General features: G+C 40.9%; 1 long non-coding RNA gene across 1 annotated transcript in view; it reads right to left on the bottom strand.

Moving 5' to 3' along the window:
* Positions 1-20,435, bottom strand: part of LOC125745015 (uncharacterized) — a 33,976-nt gene extending 13,541 nt beyond the window's left edge. Inside the window, exon 1 of the long non-coding RNA XR_007398543.1 lies at positions 20,157-20,435. This is a non-coding gene — a long non-coding RNA (uncharacterized LOC125745015). The remainder of the gene's footprint in view (positions 1-20,156) is intronic.
* Between the last annotated feature and the right edge of the window lie 1,151 nt (positions 20,436-21,586).

Below are 21,586 nucleotides of genomic sequence, written 5' to 3'. Positions count from 1 at the left end.
TTTCATGGGGGTGGGAAAACGAGGCAAATTCCCTAAAGAGGACAGGTCAGGCTGACAGAGTCATGGGCGTTTTGTATATCCCTCACATCTGACGGAGGCTCTGAATCTGAAAGTAAATATCTAGGGCAATGTTTTTGAACCCAGTCCTCTGAGATCCCCAGAAGGTCCATGTTTTACTCTCTCCCAGGTCTCTGCCAGACAGTCCGCATTTGTGCTCCTTGGGAGCAGGGAGGGAGCAAAAACATGGACTGTCTGGGCGTCCCTGAGGACCAGGTTGAGAAACAGTGATGTAGGGCAGTGAATGTGTATCGAGGGCCTGCCTCTTGTGTCTTCCTTAATTAGAACAGCATTGCCAGGAAAACAGAAGACCCTGGATGAAATCCTACTGCCAAATGCTGACCCGTCTGGGGACTGCCCAGTGGGATAAGACACATATCAGATGGCAGTAAATATTTATATTTCAGGAAAGTCTCACACACTCCTTGGAAAGAGAAATGCTCTTTCTTTGCGGCGCCCGACACTGAATTCATATGTGTGAGCATTGACTTCCCGTTGCTGTTAATTATGAAATGGTCAGCTGCAGAATGGATCGTGGAAGTGCTGGGGCACCTGACGACAGCCACTGGTGGCTCTGGGGCAAACCCTTTCAGGCTAACTGTGATGGAGGGCCGGGAAAAAAGCCTGCCATTATTTAAAAGCAGAACATCACAAACCACCAGTCTCCTACCCCTTCGGCGGCACCTGTGAAGGGAGTGTGCAGATAAAGAGGGCATTTATTTCCAGGAGCATGCTTTAGTTCTGGCCATTAACGCATCCTCAGTCCCCCCCGTACTTCAAGGGATCAGAAAATCCAAGACGGCCGGAGGTGAATTGCTCGATCACACCATCAGCGGCCGCTTGGTATATGGGTATCTTCTGTGGCCAGAGGTACATCTCATCTGCATCCATCCAGGTATCCATACATGTCAGGTCAATATTATTGCTATCAGGGTTGCAGAGGCGCCAAGTTTTTATGTAGATGTGGTGTGTAAATCAAGTGGATAGAGTAAAATAACCAGTAGTCCTGGTTTATTGTTTTCTTCTGAAATTATTTGCTAAACGTATTAGCAACAGAGTAATTAGCAGCTAAGGATGCTAAGGAATGGCAGTTTGGATGGTCCCAGCTCCATGATTAATAGGGCATAAATGTGGGGGGAGGTAACCTATGTCCGAAATAGATATTCTGTGAATTTCACAGTTTGTTTGCGAGGTAAAGGGCATAAAAATTTTATTTCAGCCAAGATGATCCAGGGGCTCCTGTAACATAGCTTAACTTCCTGCTGGTGTGTTCAGCGTGATTGATTCTGAGTAGAGAGCACTTGTGGTGATGCTAATACATTGAAATGATAGAGTCCTGTAACGTGAGAATAGCCGTTGGGCACCAAAGTTACAGCCTCCTCTGCAGTGTGTTTTAGGACAGAATAAACCTGAACCCGTATAGGAACAAAAGTTAATCAAGTAAGAATCCTGCATGACTCACTATGAATAGATCGGGCAAATGTGAATGTATGACCAAGCAATACAAGCACAATAGGGAATATGAAAAGGCCACATTGTACCTTTGATGCAGTAAATGTTTAATTAGACCTCAACAAAGTTGAGAAATGAAAAAATGTTAAATACTAAATGTGGCATTAAGTATCACAGGGCATGTATGCACGTTTAGGTGGTAATGATTCAGCTTCACAGTGGCAGATAATTGATTACTCTGCTTCCATTTGCCGAAATGCAAGCACGCTTAATTGCAGTGGGAACATAAAACAGAGGCAGGGTAATGCAATGAAAATTGATAAAAACAAAAAACAATGTCTGCACCCCCGCCCGGATCCTCCACACACACACACGGAGCAATGCTGAATTTCATCTTAACTGGCAGCAGCTAAACTGTAAAACCTCACACGCAACTGGGATTTTTCACAGCGTGACTTTGGCTCACTGGAAGGTAATTAATGCCCCCTAATCTTCATTTTGTCCTCAATGCTATCAGCAGCTGAGTGTGCAGTCTGAGGAAGTACAGACACCCCCAATGAACTGTATCCTGTTTGTACTCAATATTTAGAAGCCGAATTGCAAAATAATAATAATAATAAGACAGCCCCTTCACCGCCCCATCTAATTCCTACTCCTCCCACAAACCCCTACTTCTACAGCTGTTAGAAGTAGTGGATGGGTCAGCTGGAAATGTGAAAGTCAATAAATGTGTTTTTTACTCAAACGCTCCAAGTTAAAATCATGACACATTACTCTGATACTACACCGATTCATGTACTGTACTGTACTTTCGACTTACATGTCAATTTGTACAATCTTTTCCTAGCAATTAGACAATTACCTGTATTTCCTTCTGTACATTGAAATGTCATTCATACGCAAACAGACCCCATCATGATGCTTTTCTGAGATCCAATGTAACTGTTACCTATATTTTTTTTTTACTGTACACACACAAGCCCCAGTTAGTTGTCCCACAGGCACAGCTGGGTGTACATAAAAGCTGTATAATATACCATATTATGTACTTTGAAAATAAACATATATTTATTATAATGCTTGATTGGTTGAGATGAGCATGCATATAAATGGGAAATAAGCTGATAAGAAATGAGAAGATGTATTCCCTGGACGGCCCTGTTACCCCCCTCCCCGATCTAATCATTACTCTTCCAAGCGTGGGGCTGACGACAAAAAAATGATCAACTTTATTTTAGAATACTCAGAAAATCATCTCGTGCACCACAGTTTTAGAAACACTAACCCGTACAGCTTTCTTGGGAAGTTTGACAAAGACTTTCAGATTTCAGATTGCTGTGTTCTCAAGAAGGCCTCCGGCCTCTGTTTTCTGCCACCGCCTGTCACTACTGCTTCAGTTTTGGGGCAATTTGTCTCAGGTCTGTTACGTGTACGCCGTCTGTAAAAATAAGAAGTACCAGTTTGTTGTGATACCCGGCTCGTACGCTCCTCGTGTGTGCCACGCCCCCTGATTACCCACGTGTGCTTCCCTGATCGTCTCCTGCTGTGTCCGATTACTTTGATTAGTCTTGTCTTATTTAAGTCCTGGTCTTTCCTGTTTGCCTTGTCCGTCATTGTGGTTCTGCTGTGTTTTCGGTGTGGTGAATGTCTCCTGCTCCCTTTACCCCAATAAACCCCGCGTTCAGCCCCGATTTCCACCTGTTTGCCTGCCTCCTTAAAAGCCGACCCGCACGATCGTCGCCTTGCTCGCCCACGGTCGTGACATTTGTACCTTTGCTTGTCACTGGGGCTGTACCCTCAAGGAACTGCCGACTGTACCCTAGCTGTAGGTAAATGTACCTTTTAGTCTAACTTAAGAGAAATGGAATCTGAGGAACCTCCCCAAAGTAAAAACAATATTAATGTACCAACAATGATACAAGTATGTTCTTCAGAGTCCATTTATGTACCTAAAAAGGTATATTTACCCTTGAGGGTACAGCCCCAGTGACAAGCAAAGGTACAAATTGGTACTCAAATACGTTTTTCAGTTATCTCTCAAACAACATCAAGTATCAACACCACGGTCAGTATCTGTCTCAAAGGTTATGTTCCAGTTTGTCACGCATCGAACGCTCCAGCAATGTTTGAAAAATATGCACAAAATATTTTTCGAGTTATCATGCAAGAAGAACAACGTGTTTGCAATTGCGATTTTCTTTGCCACCATTATGTAGTGCTTCTTCAATTTTCAGGCGATCTTTTCAAAATGTAATCAGTTCTGGGTCCCATCCAGGGAATGTATTAATAATAATAATAATAATAATAATAATAATAATAATAATCCAGTGACTTGAATACTGGAAAGGGTTGGGGGGAGACTTTCCCAGGCAACAAAGGGTAAATGGCAGAGGCAAATCCTGAATGGGATGCTGACCCATCTCACGTTACAGAGAGTAGATCCGCGCCAGTGCCTTGGTACTTGAATCCGATCTCAAGTCCACATATGAGAATATAGTCACACATTCGGGGGATTTTTTACTTGGACTTAATTTAGACTTGAACACTCATGACTCGAAAAATCTTCCAGATTTTAGCCCACAGCTTATGTCCCCGACCAGTTTCTTATATTCAGTAATTTTCAACACTGTGCACGCACTCTCATTATGCCTGATTTTGCATACATACTGTAAACCATAAAGAGATTCTTTGGAAGACATCCAGTGAAAAGCAGCACACTGTGGAATGCAAATATTGCACATCATCAATAATGGGGTAGACATTTGGGAAGGAAACGTGAAGGTAGGTAGGTAACTCAGTTTGCTGACAGGAAATGACTCGCCATGTGTCCAGACAAAATTTGTTTTGCATAGTAATTTAAGGACAGCAATCCAGCTAGCTAGGCAATGTCTAATAATAATTGTTGTTGTACTTTTTTAACCCACAAAATTCTCTTTTTCACATTGCAGACCTTGGTCTTCAGTGAGTTTGTGTTCAGCACACCTGGACTTGGTATGTTTAATGCTTTTAGGGGAGACTGTGGACAATTGATGAAGGGGGATTGGGTGGTATCTAATTTTTCATAGTGTTATACCGTCCAGACATTGTCCAGCAATATACTCTATTTTGACCATACTTTCAATTGTCTCCAACCTCCCCTTCAAGGGCCTAATGGCGGCGTGATTGATGTGCTGGGAATCAAACCAGCAATTTTTCAGACGGAGGAGTCTTAACTCTCTGAGTCACACACCGCCTTCTGACTAAACCCATCAACCATTAGGTAGATATACATGTCAGCATATATACAGTACATGTTAAATGAATTTATTAGAGCATATTTTAAAATCAATAATGGTACCTACTAGCTACTGTAGATAGTTGAAAAATTGATGTGATCCCATCGTCATGAGAAACCACTGCACGCTTAACGCATTAAATGCTCACAGTACTTGCATTTATGAAAAATAGTATGACATTGTTGTATTGTGGAAAGTCTCAGTCATAATGGACATCAAACATACTGTAGGGCTACATAGTTGTGTGTGCACTTTATCTTTAGCTACATTCAATCCAATTAAATTTTATTTGCATAGTGTATTTTCACGACTTTATGTTGTCTCAAAGCGCTTTACATTATCCCCACCCAAAGGCCCCAGTGAGAAAGCCAGAGGTGGCAGTGGCAAGGAAATAACTCCCTGGATTCAAGTAGGCAGCAGGGCAGTCCAAATATCTTGATTTTTTTTTTTTGAGGGGGGTGGGGTCTCCAGGCAGCACACCCCAGTAGGGGTGGGGGAAATAAAGATTGCGGGGACTAGAGGCAGTGCAAACAGTTAGGTGAATGCAATATGTAAGCTCCGGCAGATAAGGCTACGGCAGCATAAGTAGGAGGGAGAGACAGGAGGGTACGCAGGTATGGGGAGTCCCTGAATATCAGCACTCCAATTCCACAAGGGGGTGTGAAGCTAGAGTTACGGCACTGACAGTTCAGTTCATCCAAAGCCAATGGCACCGATCCCCATCCAGCTCTCCACTGATAGATATCTTGCTCCTGGAGATCAAAGCAAGGCGAGGAGGATTGTATGAGGCCAGTAGTTCTCCAAGATATTCTGGTGCAAGGTCATTCAGTGCTTTACAAGTTACTATCAGTGTTTTGCAATCAATCCAAGACTTAGATTAGAAGCCAGTGAATGGAGCATCCAGATGGACAATCAGAAAGGAGAGCATTACAGTCATCCATCCTGGAAGTTGTAAAGGCATAAGGTTATAAAGGCACAAGTCTTAGGTTTTCTGCATCGTGGAAGGAGAGCATCTTCTGAAGCTTGGCTATGTTCCATAGATGGTACAACACAGTTCCAGTAATACTCCTTTGAAACACAGATCCGAATCAACCTGGACACAACATAGTATACATATTGAATAAAAATGAACTTTTTTTATTGTTTTATGCATATTCCTTTTTTCCAATTTTAAATGTAATTATCAGGATACAGTCAAGTTACAATTAAATTAATAAACTACAGGATACAGTGGAGACATGTTTCTGTTTGACAAATCATTATTCCTTTGTTAGAAAATCATTATTTAAATTTATTTTTCATAAATATCTATAAATTATTTTAAATAACTGTAAACATTTGGGGTATTTGTACAGTCTTCAGTTTATAGCTATTAAAATCAGACTCAGCTATTGAACTCAATCTCGACTACCTGGCTCCAGTAATGGACTCAGACTCAGACTCGGACTCAGCTACCCAGGTGTGGTAATGCACTCGCTCTCGTGTCGGATTCGGCTGCCTGTTGGTCTCGGCCCTGACTATGATGACCCGCGACACAACACTATAATGAGAAATGCATTAATGAAAACATTATCTCAATTAGACAGATAGGTTTGGACATAGCAGCGCGAGGGTGGAACTGATAGAATAACTCTGTACCTTTACTTGTGTTTTCACCTGCATGCTCAACAGTTTTTCATCTGAGGATCAGAGGAGCGGAGCTGCTGACAGTTCAATAAGGATCCATTCACTTGCTTTCTCTGATTTTGCATGCCTGGGATTTGTTGGCTACCGCTGTCTCTTCGAGTGAGACAACCTCCACCAAGCCAGGCGCTAATATTACCTCGGTCTGAGCGAACTTGCAGAAATTGCTGACAGAATAGTCTAGTTCCTTGCAGCAACAAATAGGCGCGCACACACACACACACACACACACACACACACACACACACTCTTTAAATAACATAAAGAACTGCAAATTGTACCCATATGTATAAAAAAACCCTGCTTTGTATGCATTTCTCTCGGAAGAGAAATGAGATAATGTATGTGAATTACTTTTATGTAATAAGCTTTAAAACTGAAACAAAGAATGATGCAGTTACTCTATTTGCATTTGTTTTATCTCCAGTAGCTTTCTGTACTCATGTTTAAAGGTCATGCTGCTGATGAAATATACCATGACGATGTACCTGAACATTCCTTTTTAAGACGGAATCAGGTGTGTGTGTGTGTGTGTATGTCTGTTGATTATGTTCATATTACAGTGTGGGGACCAAATGTTCCCAACAAAGTAATAAAGACCTGTTATTTACATGTTTTTTCTTGCCTGTAGAGAGCTTTAAATAAGTATCCAAAAAACACAAACTGGTCAAAAACAGAAAAATTATAATTTTTCTCTTACTGTCCACATCAGGGGTGTTTATGTCCCGCAATGTTTAACCACATTTTGGCAAGATACGTGAACTGCAAAGATTTGAAATGTGCTGACGGTCAGAGGGGGAGCGGTTTTAATCGCTCGTAAGGCCGGATCTGCTCTGACGGACGGAACGCGCCCACACCCTTTTGTGATCAGCGGTATCGCTTGACGTCATTTATTTATTTCTCTCATTGTGGGCGGCACCGCGTGCGTATCTTCGCTTTGAACGCTCGCTCAAATGGTGAACGGCGGCTCCTCCTTCGCTCCTCTGCACACTCATGCGAAGAAACGCAATTTTAATCGGATTTAATTGTATTTCGAGATGAATTTTAATCTGTTAAGCCCCTTGGTTCTTTGACACATTCATATCCACTATATAGAGGAGCCAATTAAAAACAAGTTGTATATGAGAAGAGATATAGATACATATTATATAAATAACAGCTAGCATTTTTCTCAGCATCATGCCATTATAGCCGGCCTGCAGGTAGCTGATGACAGTGGAGTGTACAAGAGAGCTCTAGGCTGTTATTACCTACAGTGCTAAAACCCAATTGTGCTGGATGGGCTCCCCATGAGCTGATGAAATAACAACCATATACAATGCAGAAAACAGCCTTGAGTTCAGCAGAGTGCCTGATGAGAGGAAGCACAGCAGAGAGTCGCGCTCTCCTGCACAGTTGCCAAGGCTCCCTCTGTGATGCGTCATTAATGCACCTTTCAAGCGTCTGCAAACAATGGTCCCTGCAGGTTCCTGGAGATGCTGGCGCACAGAGGACCACACAATGCGAGAGCGTGGGCCGTGTCTCTCGCCTTCATCAGGATGGGTGTGCACGGGGGGGACGGACGTGTACATCTCAGAGGGGGTGGCCGGGAGGGGTTACGTTTAAATCTCAGAGGGTGTCCATCTTGGAGGGGGGCAACCATCACATAGGCTCATGTGCAGGGGAATTCTTATGTGCAATTCGGAAATGACACAGCTTGCCCGGTTTAATTAGTGGACTAACATCGGCTGCTTAACTGCTGTGACACGTACACAGATACGCCAGATACCCCCTCATACAGAGCAACAGAAGAAACACATTGACTCTACAGTATATAACACTTATATATTCCTATGACTGGGTCGGGGATGAACACAGAGACAGAGAGGATTGTTTTTGACAGTATCGTCAGTGGATCGCTTTGTAATTGAAGACCTTTTCCAGTTCATCCAGTGTCAGTCAAATCAGAAAGGACCTCTCTCTCTCTCTCTCTCTCTCTCACACACACACACACACACAGATACACCATGCACACATGCATTTGTAGGTATCCCAGGGTACTCCGGTCACCCTGAGTTAAATACAGCCAATGTCTCAGAAGAAGGTGTGGGGACTTTTTATATTAGAACGTGTTACTCGGGAAATGAGATATTTTCCAGAAACGACTGTGGGAAGCTAATGACCTGAGTAATAAGCTAAGCTATCCCATCATAGACCCAAACAGAGGCTTACAGTGGCCAACTGTTGCTGAATTTGTATTTTAATGAGAGTAACAAATCTATGAACCGTTAGGCCATTAAGGAGATCAATGTTTACATAAATATACCTGTTATATTTAAAAATATCTTCTTGATTTATCATTTTTAGTTACACTACTCAATAGGATGTATTTGTAAAGGAGCAGACTTTAAAAGGCAAAACAACTCATCCTAATCTAAGGCAACGTTGACATAGATAATTTACTAGTACATCCCTAATATATAACTGATTCCAGGTATGTATGTGTGCATTTATGTATATGGTTTCGTATACATCAAGTCTTTATAGTTATGCTGTATAATGAATCTGCAGAATAGTTTTTGTTCTTTGTTTGTTATTGACTCTCCTTGAATCACCTACGACCAGCATCTTCTTCAGTTACAGCAGGTGCCTCAAGGCTCTACTTTGTCCAGTTACTGACACGTACTGTAAGTGCTGGCAGGTTGTCGCCGCGATACCCTATAGATTTGCTCCAGTAACGTCTAAAACGTTACCCACTGCACCTGGATTTCACAAACACACACACGCACACACACACGCACACACACACACTGATAGTGATGATCTCAAGATGTTCCACTGTCGTGATTTGTAAACTTCATGTCACAGTAAGAAATTATGGCCTATATATAGTAGTAGTAGTAGCATTAATAATAATAATAATAATAAAAATAATAATAATAATGCAAATGTACTGTCCAAGAACATATAAAATTGTCAAAATTTGGTTTGTTTCCTGCAACCAGTCAGTTGGAGCACAATGTGTCATCTTAAAAAAGGATATCAATTTGAAATTAAATCATTGTTTAAAAATCTGCTTCTACCGGCCATTCATTGTCAAGCTTATTTAAAAGTACCACGGTTATTAGTCATGGGCTGTCAAGCAGGTTTAAAGAGTCACTCTTATTGGCCATGCGTTGTCAAGCCTATACGAAATGCCTGCTATTATTAGCCATGTACTGTCAGGCTCGCTTGAAAGGTGGACTTCTATTGACCCAGCCTCTAGAAAAGTCTTTTACTTTAATTATAATGGTAGTTATTCTTGCACTTTCACCTTGTTTTTCCATCCTGGAATAGGATTATAATAGCAACATTTTGAAAACACATGAACTAGTGGCAATGTCATTCACAACAGCAATGATTCTGCATGTCACTTGACTCCTTTCGAGGTCACCATCTGTCAGACGTGACATAAGCCTGTTTTCTCTTCTTTCCAAAGCTAAAGCATGCAGTAGGCAGGAGAGCAGAAGACAAGGAAAATATATTGACTATAAAGTGAATGTTTAGATTCTAATATTATACTATGAGCATCGTTTAGAGATCATTGAATGCATTTGGCTGACGATGCTACTCAGTAAATTTTTATGTCACTCCTATATCTTGAGACAAGGCTTAGAGAAGAGGCATTCTATCTCCCCAAGGTTACAGGTTGAAATCCACACCTGTATACAGTATAAGTAATGTAAGACAGGGGGAGAGTATAATGTCCCTGAATGAGGCAAAGTCATTTGATGAGCCCCTTATTCCCCTGTAGCAGACCTGTAATAATCTGTAGCAGACTTCTCAGCGTCTCCCAGATGATACTCCAGACATTGTTACCTCCTCTGTAGAACCGAAGCCATTCATCGTTTCCCTTTCCGGAAACTGAAAGCTCTTTCTGCTGAATGTGTTCTCTCCCCCAGTTCGTTACCCGTCCATCCCCACGCATCAGGGATCCGTTTGTCATCCGAAGAGCAGCATGTCGTACAGGTGCCCTGTGATAGGCTGTCCTTCAGCTTTGACTGTTCTTATGCTGTGTGCTTCTAGGGATAAACATCATGTCACTGTGACCCAAACTCAAATAGGGCAATTATAGGAGTTGAACTGATAAATGATTAGAGGAAAAAATGAATTTCCACCAGCCTCACACACTCTGGTTTCTCTAAGTGATGCACTCTCTTCACTATTTAGTAGTTGCAGTTAAATACATCACACTATCTTTAATTAGCCTAATTGAATCAATGTGTTCCAGCACAAGCCATTTGGAGGATGGAGTGATTACTTTCAGACATTTGTTACATTGCCAACATCTTTTTACTGTTTTTTTCCTGATTTTCTTAGTATAGGCAGTGTTGTCTAACTCCATAACAAAGTATTATACTAATATGATACCAAAATACTATATACCGTATATAGCCTACACGTTCACAATAAAGTTAAGTGAAAAAAGTAAGTTCTATCAGGAGAATAATTATTGCCACAATGTAGTTTAGTAGTCACTGAATTTTGAAATCGATATTAATTAACACAAGTTAATGTAAAAACATAATGCCTTATCAAATAAATGGACCTGCTGGATATCTGTGTTTTACTTCGGATTCTCTCTGCTGCAAAAGGAAGATGCAGCCTTGTGTGATTTTTACAGATGAAATCCCTGGAAAGGCATCTTTGCGCAATAAAGATTATATATACTATATCTTTAATCTGTCCCTCTAAAGTACTCTCGGCATCCACCCAAAAATTCACACACAGACCTGAGATAAAACATATTCATTCACTGCATTCAATGAACCAGACTGCTGAGATAAACATATAACATATAAGAAACATTAATGCAACATTTAACATGTTTTGCAGCCAAAAATCAGTGTCTTGTATCTGGTGAATATACTGTTTGCTAATATGCTTTTGTTTATGCAAGTACATTGAATAAATAAGTGACTTTATGCATATATTCCTTATTTTGCATACTCATCATCTTACATCTAAACTGGATGTAATAAAAATATTATAAGAAAGAGAGTGGATATTATGTTTTATTTAACATGCATTTCAAGTATTCATTGCATAAACAGTTCAAAGACAAATATGAAAAATTGCTATTTATTTTTATTCTGTGCAATCCTGCCCACAAACAAGGTCATGTGAACACCAGTGAAACAGGGTAAACCGATTCCACGTGCACTATATCAGTGTGATCTTCCTGGTGGACTGAGGTCACACTAGCAGGCACTGTGATCCAATCAGGTTTCTAGCACTCTAGAGATTAAATTCCCCAGAATGTAGTGCAGAAAACAGGGAAAGTGGGCTGCATGTAGGTTTGATAATGGAACCAGCTTTAAATATACAGTCCGAAAATGTGCAGGCGCTGAACCTCGAGAGAGGCATGCAGCTTACTGTTGTCAGCATTTCACCACAGGTTAATTGGGATGGTAACCAACCAAAACTATCTGACAAAATATTCATGGCATGTCCCAAATACATTATTTTGGAAAAGCAGCAGAGCTGTGATTTACATTAGCATCGCCCAGCAGAAGTCAGGGACCTGGACTTTTAATTCCATCAAGTTTTCATCTAAACAGTCCAGCTCCAAGATATGCAAAATTTTATGTTGGATGGTATTCAAAAGCAACAGGAATCCCACTCGAGTTGGTGGCATTAGATGGAGGCTAATGCTTACTGCGATCAAAGGCCTTCGCTCGTGCTGACCAGCTTCTTCCCTGTTGAATACTTGACTCTCGTGGACCAATGCTTGGCCCTTAGCTCCAAGCTCACTAACCCACTTACACATTTGCTGAGCTGCAGATGTCTGGACCTTTGTGCTGAATTCTGCCGTCGGTGTCAGCAAAAACATCCCTTCCTTTCACTAACGTGCAGCCCGGGCACCCTTACCTCATGCAAGCTTTGTTTTTTTAGGAGGAATTTTACAGCAACAGTTTCAGTCAAATAAGAGCAGGAGATCAAATGAAAGTGCATTCACACTTTTTGGTGCCACAAAACAGGACTGAGTTAAATTAAAATGAATGTAATACTGACTCATGCTGTCAGGTGTTTTGTAGATGTTCTGTCTGTCAAATCCATCCTCTTCAGCTGGCATGTCTCTGAGCACTCAGTGCCGATTGGACATGGACTACTGACTGTTGAAGTAGCTAAGTAGGACTCAAGCACTGAGTTCCAATGGATACCACAAAGGACAATGTTGCAGGACCAAACAAGGTCAGGCGACCGGTAAGCAGGACCCAAGACGTAGAGCTGAACCAGAAACTAGAGAACAAGCTACAAGCACAAAGAAAGACCAAAGTAATGAATCCAAATCACAGAGCCAAGAAAGGGCACAAAATCAGAAAACAGGAAAGCCACACTAAGAGCTATGACCACCACAGCTGAGTGGGTAAAACCAGACCACAAGATTTAGCAATGAAGTATTAACTAGAATGAGCTTAAAAGTGTTGAGAACAGGGATTATCCAATGAACTCATGTAGAGGTGAATGTGACAGTGGTAAGTAAATAGAGCCCTAGATTCTGGACCAGAGGTGACATGCTTGAAGAATTCATATTTACTTCAAATTAATGTTATGTTGGTTTAAAATATGTCAGCTTTCAATACATACATATGGAAAATCTTGCATTTTCTGTGCATTTTCTGCGGTCTTTATTGCATTTCTCAAGCAGAAAAATATTTATATGATCTTTTTATTCCATTATGACTGGTTTGTTTAAAAAGAAGAGTGGGGATGCTTTTAACTCATCTCCTTATTTTGTTGTTCCTGTGTTGTGTTGTCCATGAATAATGACAGCCTCCACCGTATCGACGTCTGAAGTTTATTGACTTACTGTATGTAAAGACGACAAAAAATACAACCACAGAGTTCCCCGGCAAGTTAGTACATCTGAGTCCTTAGTGTTGATGTGCAAAGAGATACGAAATGTGGGACAAGCCAAAAAGGTACAAGAATGAATAGCCGAAACTGGACATGCCCACCACCCCATTCATATCCGACCATGATTGTGAGAAAGAAATTAAGCGCGTGTGTGTGGTGAAATCCAGCGAAACCTAAAGTGCTACCCTAGCATATACCCATAAGATTCACTAAGCCTCCCTGAGCCTCTAACTACACGATGTCCAGTCCATTGGACAGATCAATATGAAGCAACAGCCGTTCGATAAAAATCTCTAGCTGTCAGAGAATAAAGAAATGTTGTTCAATTGGGCCAATAACTCTCTTCGCTCCTTTTGATTCTGACTTTATCCCACCTCCCCTCCTATGCAGCTGAACGAGAAGACATGAAAAGTAAAGTGCAGCAAAGACATCACAGGCTTGTCTGAAAACCAATGGATGGGTAATGTGTAAACCCACCATACTGCAGAAAACATAAATTATCGTTGAGTTACAGAGCAAAACAGAAGCATGTTTCCCGCCTTTAAAACTCCTGAGGCACACAACATTTGTCAAAAAAATGCAAAAGTAATCAATACTTTGCCCTTCAGCTGATTTGAGGTAGCCTTGGAAGAGGCAGTGAGACAGAAAACATAACTGAGGTCATTCCCCAACAAGATGGAATGAGAACATCATTGGAGCCAGAAGATAGACACAGCTATTCTGTTTAATGCTTAAAAGAGAAAATGTCTTACCAGATATTTAAAAAAAATCTATAAATAGTAGACAAATAAAGTGATCTTATTCTACTTGTGCTGAAAAGAAAATTCCCCCTGAACCAATGACTTTAGTTTATACTCCTGTTGCAGTAAAGAAAGACCAGCACCATGAACTTTCCACTGCTTGCATCACACGCTTGGTGAAAGTACAAGATGGGAACACTGGAAAGCCCAGCTTTTGGGACCACTGCACCTTTGTCTACCTCTTTGTTTTTAAGTTCCTGTTTCCATTAAAACAAGCTTTACAAATAACATACTAACAGGCACAAGGTTACAAGAAATCTGTAGCTTCCACTTAAACTTTAGCTTAAAATCCCAAAACTCTACATCTCGTTAAGTTAAAAAAAAACTCAATCAGTGGAATTTTCTGTTTGAGTTTAAAAGAGGTTTCTTTCTACTTATAGTCCATAAATCAACCGTAAGTCAACTTTGACATTCGAGGAGCTAAGGAAAGCCTGTGAGAACTTCCTTGTTGGGGGAGATTGAACAATGGAGAAAAGTTGTGTTCACTTTTAGAAGGATAAACAGAATTGCGGGACACGCAGCACGTCACAAACCTTTGTGGGAAAACAAACATACAGTTACGCTTTAAAAGGAGTGAAAAGGAGTCAGCGAGTATCTCCAGTTATATTAATACAGGCAATGGGATGAGGGCGAACTGACTTAACCCTGACACCCTACACACAGACACACACACACACAGACCGAGAGAGAGCCACACACTGAGGCATATTGAAAAATAACATAATTGCAAGTTACATCTTCAGAGAAGCCCTTCAAACCCTTCAAGCTTGCTTCTAGTGAAGTTCTCCACCACAGCAAATACAAAGCTATGAAAGGACCAATGCCCCCCCCCCCACCCTCAAGGTATACCTGGAATTGCCATTGCTGAATGACATGTGATGATGATTAATGTCATACATTTGGCCACATACACTGCTTGAGGACAGCACTGTGTAAGATGTGAAATTTAGCATTGAATTCAACTGTTCTTGGTCATTTCATGGTTTCAAAATGAATGCAGACATATGTACAGTTTTTTTCTCTCTTTTATTGGGCTTTAACACAAGTGGACACTCAATAAGTATGCAACAGGACTCATGCATAAAATAAATAAATTAATTAAGCATTTCTTGCTGTAACGCAAGCTCATAATAGTACAGTTATTGTTAAAAAGATGTGGCCAGGAAAGGGTAGGCAGTGTGAATAGCATTCCCAGGTCATAAAAGATCCCAGTGCAGCATATCGGAGGAGAGAGATGCACCAAGAGTAAATTAAGGCAAAAATAAGTTAGAATTGAATCCTGTTCATGGGCCGATATTTGAAAGAGAGACCTTGGACTGTCTGAAAAGCTAACTTTGCTGAATATCTGATAGAAACTGTGCATTCACTCTTTCTGACATATACCAAATGTTGCTTCTTATGGGTTTGCTTTATTAGTCTGGTCAATGGATAACATCAGTTCTGGGATTCAACTAACAGAATCTGAATTATTATGAATTCCCACCTACTGAAAGCTATTGGGTTCAATTTCATCTCAGAAGCACCTCACAGGAATATCTGAACACTAGAGGGATGATAAAGATCTAAATAGCAATGTGTTTTCCAAAGCCTTTCAGGTGACTGTCTCCATCCCTGAAGATGAAATAGACAATAGGACCAGGGCAGTAGCTACTGAGAGGTGATGCTGATAGACAAAGTAGAATGTAATGGTGCGTTCCATTTGAACTGAGAAGTCGGTAGATTTCCTAGTTGAATATCTGGTTTACATTAACTCCACCTTCATAATGCTTTTATATTGCATTCATAAAACGTTCAGTACACCTTCATAATGTATTCACTAAGTATTCATAAAACATTCATAGACATCATGTATGTATACCTTAACATTCCAACATCCCTGAAGAGATGTAATATACATTAATAACAAGCATATAATAACAACCAAGATTATGATGCATATTACAGCTGTTAACGGATGTTAGGATGTTAAGGTATACTGTACTTGCCTGCTGCTTAGGAATGTTCTATGAATGCATTATGAAGGTGCACTTAATGTAAAGCTTTACCAAATAGTTTAACTCAATCCACCCTGACGTTGGAATTCTAGCTCAGAAAGTCGTAGGAACCTCTACAAATCTGACCTCAGAATTCAAGATGGCTGGACCCTTTATTGACAGAAGTGAACGCTATGGATATATACTGTTTATTAGAACGTATGTCTTATCTATGTCTCAATAAATGGGTCAGTACTGTTCAACTTCTCTCTGTGGACATGTTGCTACAGTGTTTGTATGCACAAAATACCGCACAATGCATTGTTAACTGGTATCACTGACAATGAACCTGGCTAGAACTAGTACTGGTAAATGGCTTTCAGACTTCTTGTACTGAAACACAGTTAACTCGGGTGTGAAGTCATTCCCTGCTCCGACTTCCAACCAGGGACAGATTACGGACCGGGCCAGCGGGGCCGCTGCCCAGGGGCCCTTGGGGTGCAGGGGGCCCATGGGGCCCCTAGCCCAAAACAATTTGCAATGCTTATCAACAATGATTTTCATTTGTCTATTTTAGAGGGCCTACATTCTTTGATCCTCTGCCTACAAGGGCCCGTAACCCTATAGGGAGGGCGATTGGCTGCCAAGGGCCCTTGAATTGTGGTGGTTGTGGTGGTGGTGCTGGTGGTGGTGGTGGGGGGGGGCCCTCGCGAACGTTTTGCCCAGGGGCCCACACAACCCATAATCCGTCCCTGCTTCCAACGTAAATGTAGCACAGCATAAACACTGAGCAAACCTGTCGAATAAAACACCATAAAGCCATACAGTACTTTTCCATCCCGTCTCGCTTGACTTCAGAACAGCATAAAGCTTCCCCTAATCAGTAACATTCAATCTTATCGGCAACATTTGACACTTGAGTCTCTGTGTATGGAACCATTGTGAGTACATGCCTGCAGGTACCGGCTCTATCTTCCATTGTCGCTCGCTATTCTCATCAGCTTGTCTTTCTCTTCTCGTAGTCTGCTGTATCTCCTCTTGCCAATCACCTTCTTTCTGTGCAGCCGGCCCATGTGAAATCAAGACGCAAGATGGAAACGGTACACGACCAATCTGAAGAGGCAGGGTGGTAACAAGCACGCTTCCTGGTGAATCCACACTATTATATAAAGTCACTCTGCAGGTACGTGTGTTGTCACTCTTTGACAAGAGGAGTTGTTATTTGCCATCATTAAATACTTCTAAAAAACAGTGAAATATATACTGGATATCTATAAGCATCACATCTGTCACCAAGACAGGATCAGTTGTGCAACCATGTCAAGGTGCAGTCGCTCTTCTGTTGTCACAAAATTTGATGTGTGAGTTTATGAGAAAGAGCTTGGTGAGATGATGATGACTTGCTTTACTGATAATGAGGATAGTTCAGGGTTATTATAAGGCTAGTGTGTCAGGTGTGTGAGGACTGTTGGATTGGCTTCCACTGTAGAAACGTGGTTTCATAATGGGGGAGTCATGTAAAAGCTGCAAAAAGGATGTCAAGAAATGCACCCTGCTTTCCACTTCTGCCAAATGACCATGAATTATACAGTGGAAAATAATGAGGGGCTATTAAATATATAGGGAGATTTTGCAAGAGATAATGCATCAAAAAGGGATCCTTTAATATGGTACATTCATACACAGTCAATACATTAATTGTGCATGGCTTGGGATTGTTGTGGTCACTGAAATGTTAATTTGATCTTTTTTCTGCAGGTGTGCAGTTGCTGAGCTTGAAAGGTTACCTAAAGTGAATTGTGGCATGAATCAGACCTTTTAGAGTAGCTTTAATTAATACAAGATGTTTTTCATTTAGGCACTACAATAATAGCTTGTTCAACTCAATGTGAAGTACTGCAGAAAATATTTTGATGGAACTTCATATACTTATTGTGGCAAAACAAGAGAGCCAGACAACATACCAAATGTTGGAAAGGTCAGTCAAAGAAAATGATGTTTAAATGATCTTCATGTTGGTGTAAAACTTTGATTTTATGTCTCTCAAATGCATCAGCGTAGCCATGTAAAAAGTTCTCCTAAAGCCACCCCAACATTGGCACCAGCTGTCCAGTACGGCCATGTATTATATGACTGAATAACTAGTTTGGCTAATCAATGCCTAATTGAGTCATTTAACTAAATTGATTGATTGAATGATTGATTGATTGAATGGGCTCGTAGTGAAATTTAATAAAATACATGAAATATCTGTGGTGTCCATGAAGGGGGGTGATCCGATGCAGTGTTCTTTCAGCCATACTAGATATCAGTAACTCTTAGAATGACGCAAAAAAACATTTTAGTTAATGTTGTGATACTGTTCATTTGCATTTACATTTACATTGACTGATACATTGATTTACATTTACAATGATGATTACATTTGCCTATGTTTTGATGTTAATTTGTGTTACGCTTTAAGCAAATACGCTTACTGCCTGACACCTTTGCGCAGTACTGTACAAAATTGCAAAATCTAGCAACATTGTCTCATTTAAAGCAATTTAGCCAAAAGAACGGAGTAATATGTACTGCCACATTGTCAGAATAGATATGTAGTCTATGGGTGATGTCATTTGTTCATACAATAGCACTAAATCGCTTTTCTGTAGCTGTCATTTATCTTCCATTACATCTAAATCTCCTTTATTTAGGTTTTTCCACAGGAAAACTTACTGGGACAAGAAAATTATGCTTTATATATACAGTAAAACCCCGGATTGCGAGCATAATTCGTTCCAGAAATGTGCTCGTAATCCAAAGCACTTGTATATCAAAGATATAATTAGAAACAATGGAAAGTCGTTCCACAACCGAAAAATATTCATATAAAAATGATTAATACAAAATTAAGCAAAAATACATTAAACAAATTAACCTGCACTTTATCTTTGAAAAGAATCTTGGATGGTGTGAGGGAGATGAGAGACTGGAGGAGAGGAGGAATATTTTGTAGGACGACTTTCACTATAACTAACGGAATCTGTTGGCTCACTGGAATATTTTTCTTTTTGTGCGAATTTAACAAGGAACCTATCCGAAGACAGCTGCTTTTGCCTCCTTTTTGATTTTGCAGAGATGTGTACAGTACATTGCATTGTTGTTAAATTCATCGCTCACACTGCTATGGCCTTATTTGGGTGGTGTTTTTCTACAAAATTTTGACTACAGTATATGAGTGAGGCATGCTGACTGAGACCAGGGATGGAAGACGATTACTCACAATCCCGCAGCGAGAGAAAGAGAAGAACCATCACCTCAGTTGTGGCTACGTGAAGCTAGACAGGCAAAGCGTGTACGTAATACTCGCATTGCAAGACCTCGCTCGTTTATCAAGTTAAAATTTCTTAAAATTTTTTGCTCATCTTGCAAACACTCGCAAACCAAGTTACTCACAATCCAAGGTTTGACAACTACAGTTGTTTGCTTATTTAACTGTTTTCTGATTCAGCGATATATACACTCACAATAACTTGAACTGTACTCCTCAGTTTAACTGCATTGTGAAATTCCGCTGATTATTAAAGCTGTTTTGCTTTGTGAAGCAAAAAATAAGCATATTGATTTTTTTTACCCACTTCCTTTTGAAATTCTTTCCCCAGTTGTATTATATAGCCTACCAAATTTTTCCTTGTAACATCATTTGGATAAACCAGACAACAACATCATCGTAGTTATTCAACATTTGAAATGTGAGGAATGAGGAAAAAGTGAACTTTTATTCTTTGATATTTACGATAAGTTTATGATATTAAATGCCTTCACGACACCCTCAAGGGTGTAGGTGGAAATGCTGCTGTTTCTTTGTTTTGTTTGTTATTGCTTTTGGAATGCTTTCTCCAAACCCTGAGAGGAACATTAACAGGATAAGCCCCTGTGTGTCCCGCACCATGCCAGTGTGTGTGTGAAGGCAGATCACGAAATCCACATCAAGGTGGAGTTAGAGAGGTGAGCCAGCCTATATTGGGAGACCACAGACAGCTGAGGAGACTCACCTATGCAGATGTAAAAAAAACTCCTTCACCTCCTCACAGCAGGTTCTCGGACTCCTGCAGGCAGTGGCTGCCGCCAGATGAACATAAGCCCTGAGGACCTTCTGGAGCAGGAAGAACTCTGCCGGTCGCCTTCGGCCTTCTCAAGGTGACCTCGGATTTGCCTCGGTGTCACCGGCCCTGCTCCATGACTGGCACAGTGCAGCTGTCAGAGAATCACCTGGCCATCTGCCCTAACATATCAGCACCCCAGAAACCCTAACCTGGCTTCTATCTCCTGCTTCCCTCAGCCACCCAAGAGATGCTGCTCCAGCCTTCACACTGCCGCCCCTGTCTTCTGGGCCCGCCCTCATTCTAACCTTAAAGAGACCCATGTCTATCCTACATCTCCACCTTCCTGGGCCGCGCACAATTCCACCGAGAGCCAAAGAGGCACCGGGGCAGCAATTCTGGCAGTGTCAGGCACCCAGAAAGAACGTCCTCTTACGTGTATAGATGTGGAAGTTGATGGCCAGGACGCCCACTCCAGAGTTACCACCCTCATTCTATAACAACATTCCAGATGTTTTCAAAATTGCAAGGGCTCATGGGTACAGCCTTCTCAGGATTCTGAGAAAAAAACAAAGTCAGATTCAAAAAGATATGTAGGTATATACAAGGAAATCAAATCAAATCACATATTGATTATTGAAGTATAATGATCCCCATCTATCCCCAGCAATCGCAGAAGTTACGTTTCAGACCCATCAGCGATGGGTGAAAATCCGCGATATAGAAAGACCATAGAAATAAAAAAAATATATATAGTTTAAGCCTTAAAATACCCCTCCTGCATGCTTTAAACACATGTAAACTTATTAAAACTCTGTAAACACATACTGTATGATATGTGGATGCTGGGCTAAGGATATGAGTAACATAATAAAAGTATGTAATGTATAATGTATTCAGAGAACTGTGATTTGTCAGGGAAAAATCCGCGATATAGAGGGGGGGCCATAGCTGAACCGCGATACAGTGAGGATCACTGTATTTATTATTATAATTTATTGATTGCATGGGGAGAAGACACAGTGTGACGAGCACATGTTTCTTCCACATTGTAGCAAAGACTGACCTGCTTTTTAAAAAATCCTTGGAATTATTAGCATAACTAAGAAAAGGAGAAGGTCTGCTCCCAGCTGCCCAGTCTTCAGGTCATTCCCATATCTCGTATGTCCTTGGAAGATCTATTCAAATTGCTCCTGCTTAATCTAGCAGATTTCCCCTCTGAGCAGTCAGAGGATGATACCTTTCATCACATGACCATAATAAATAAATGACCAGCTGTTATTTTCAGACAGAGCAGTAATGTATCCCTACTTAGCAGTAATTAAGGGTACATTACATCCTGTAAGCCAGGACGCGTTTATCAGCAATGAAATTGCACAGTT

Source organism: Brienomyrus brachyistius, chromosome 6, assembly GCF_023856365.1.
Source record: "Brienomyrus brachyistius isolate T26 chromosome 6, BBRACH_0.4, whole genome shotgun sequence".
In the NCBI taxonomy this organism is placed as follows: Eukaryota; Metazoa; Chordata; class Actinopteri; order Osteoglossiformes; family Mormyridae; genus Brienomyrus; species Brienomyrus brachyistius.
Note: the sequence above shows the minus strand (reverse complement) of the source record. Positions and strands in the feature narration are given on the sequence as shown.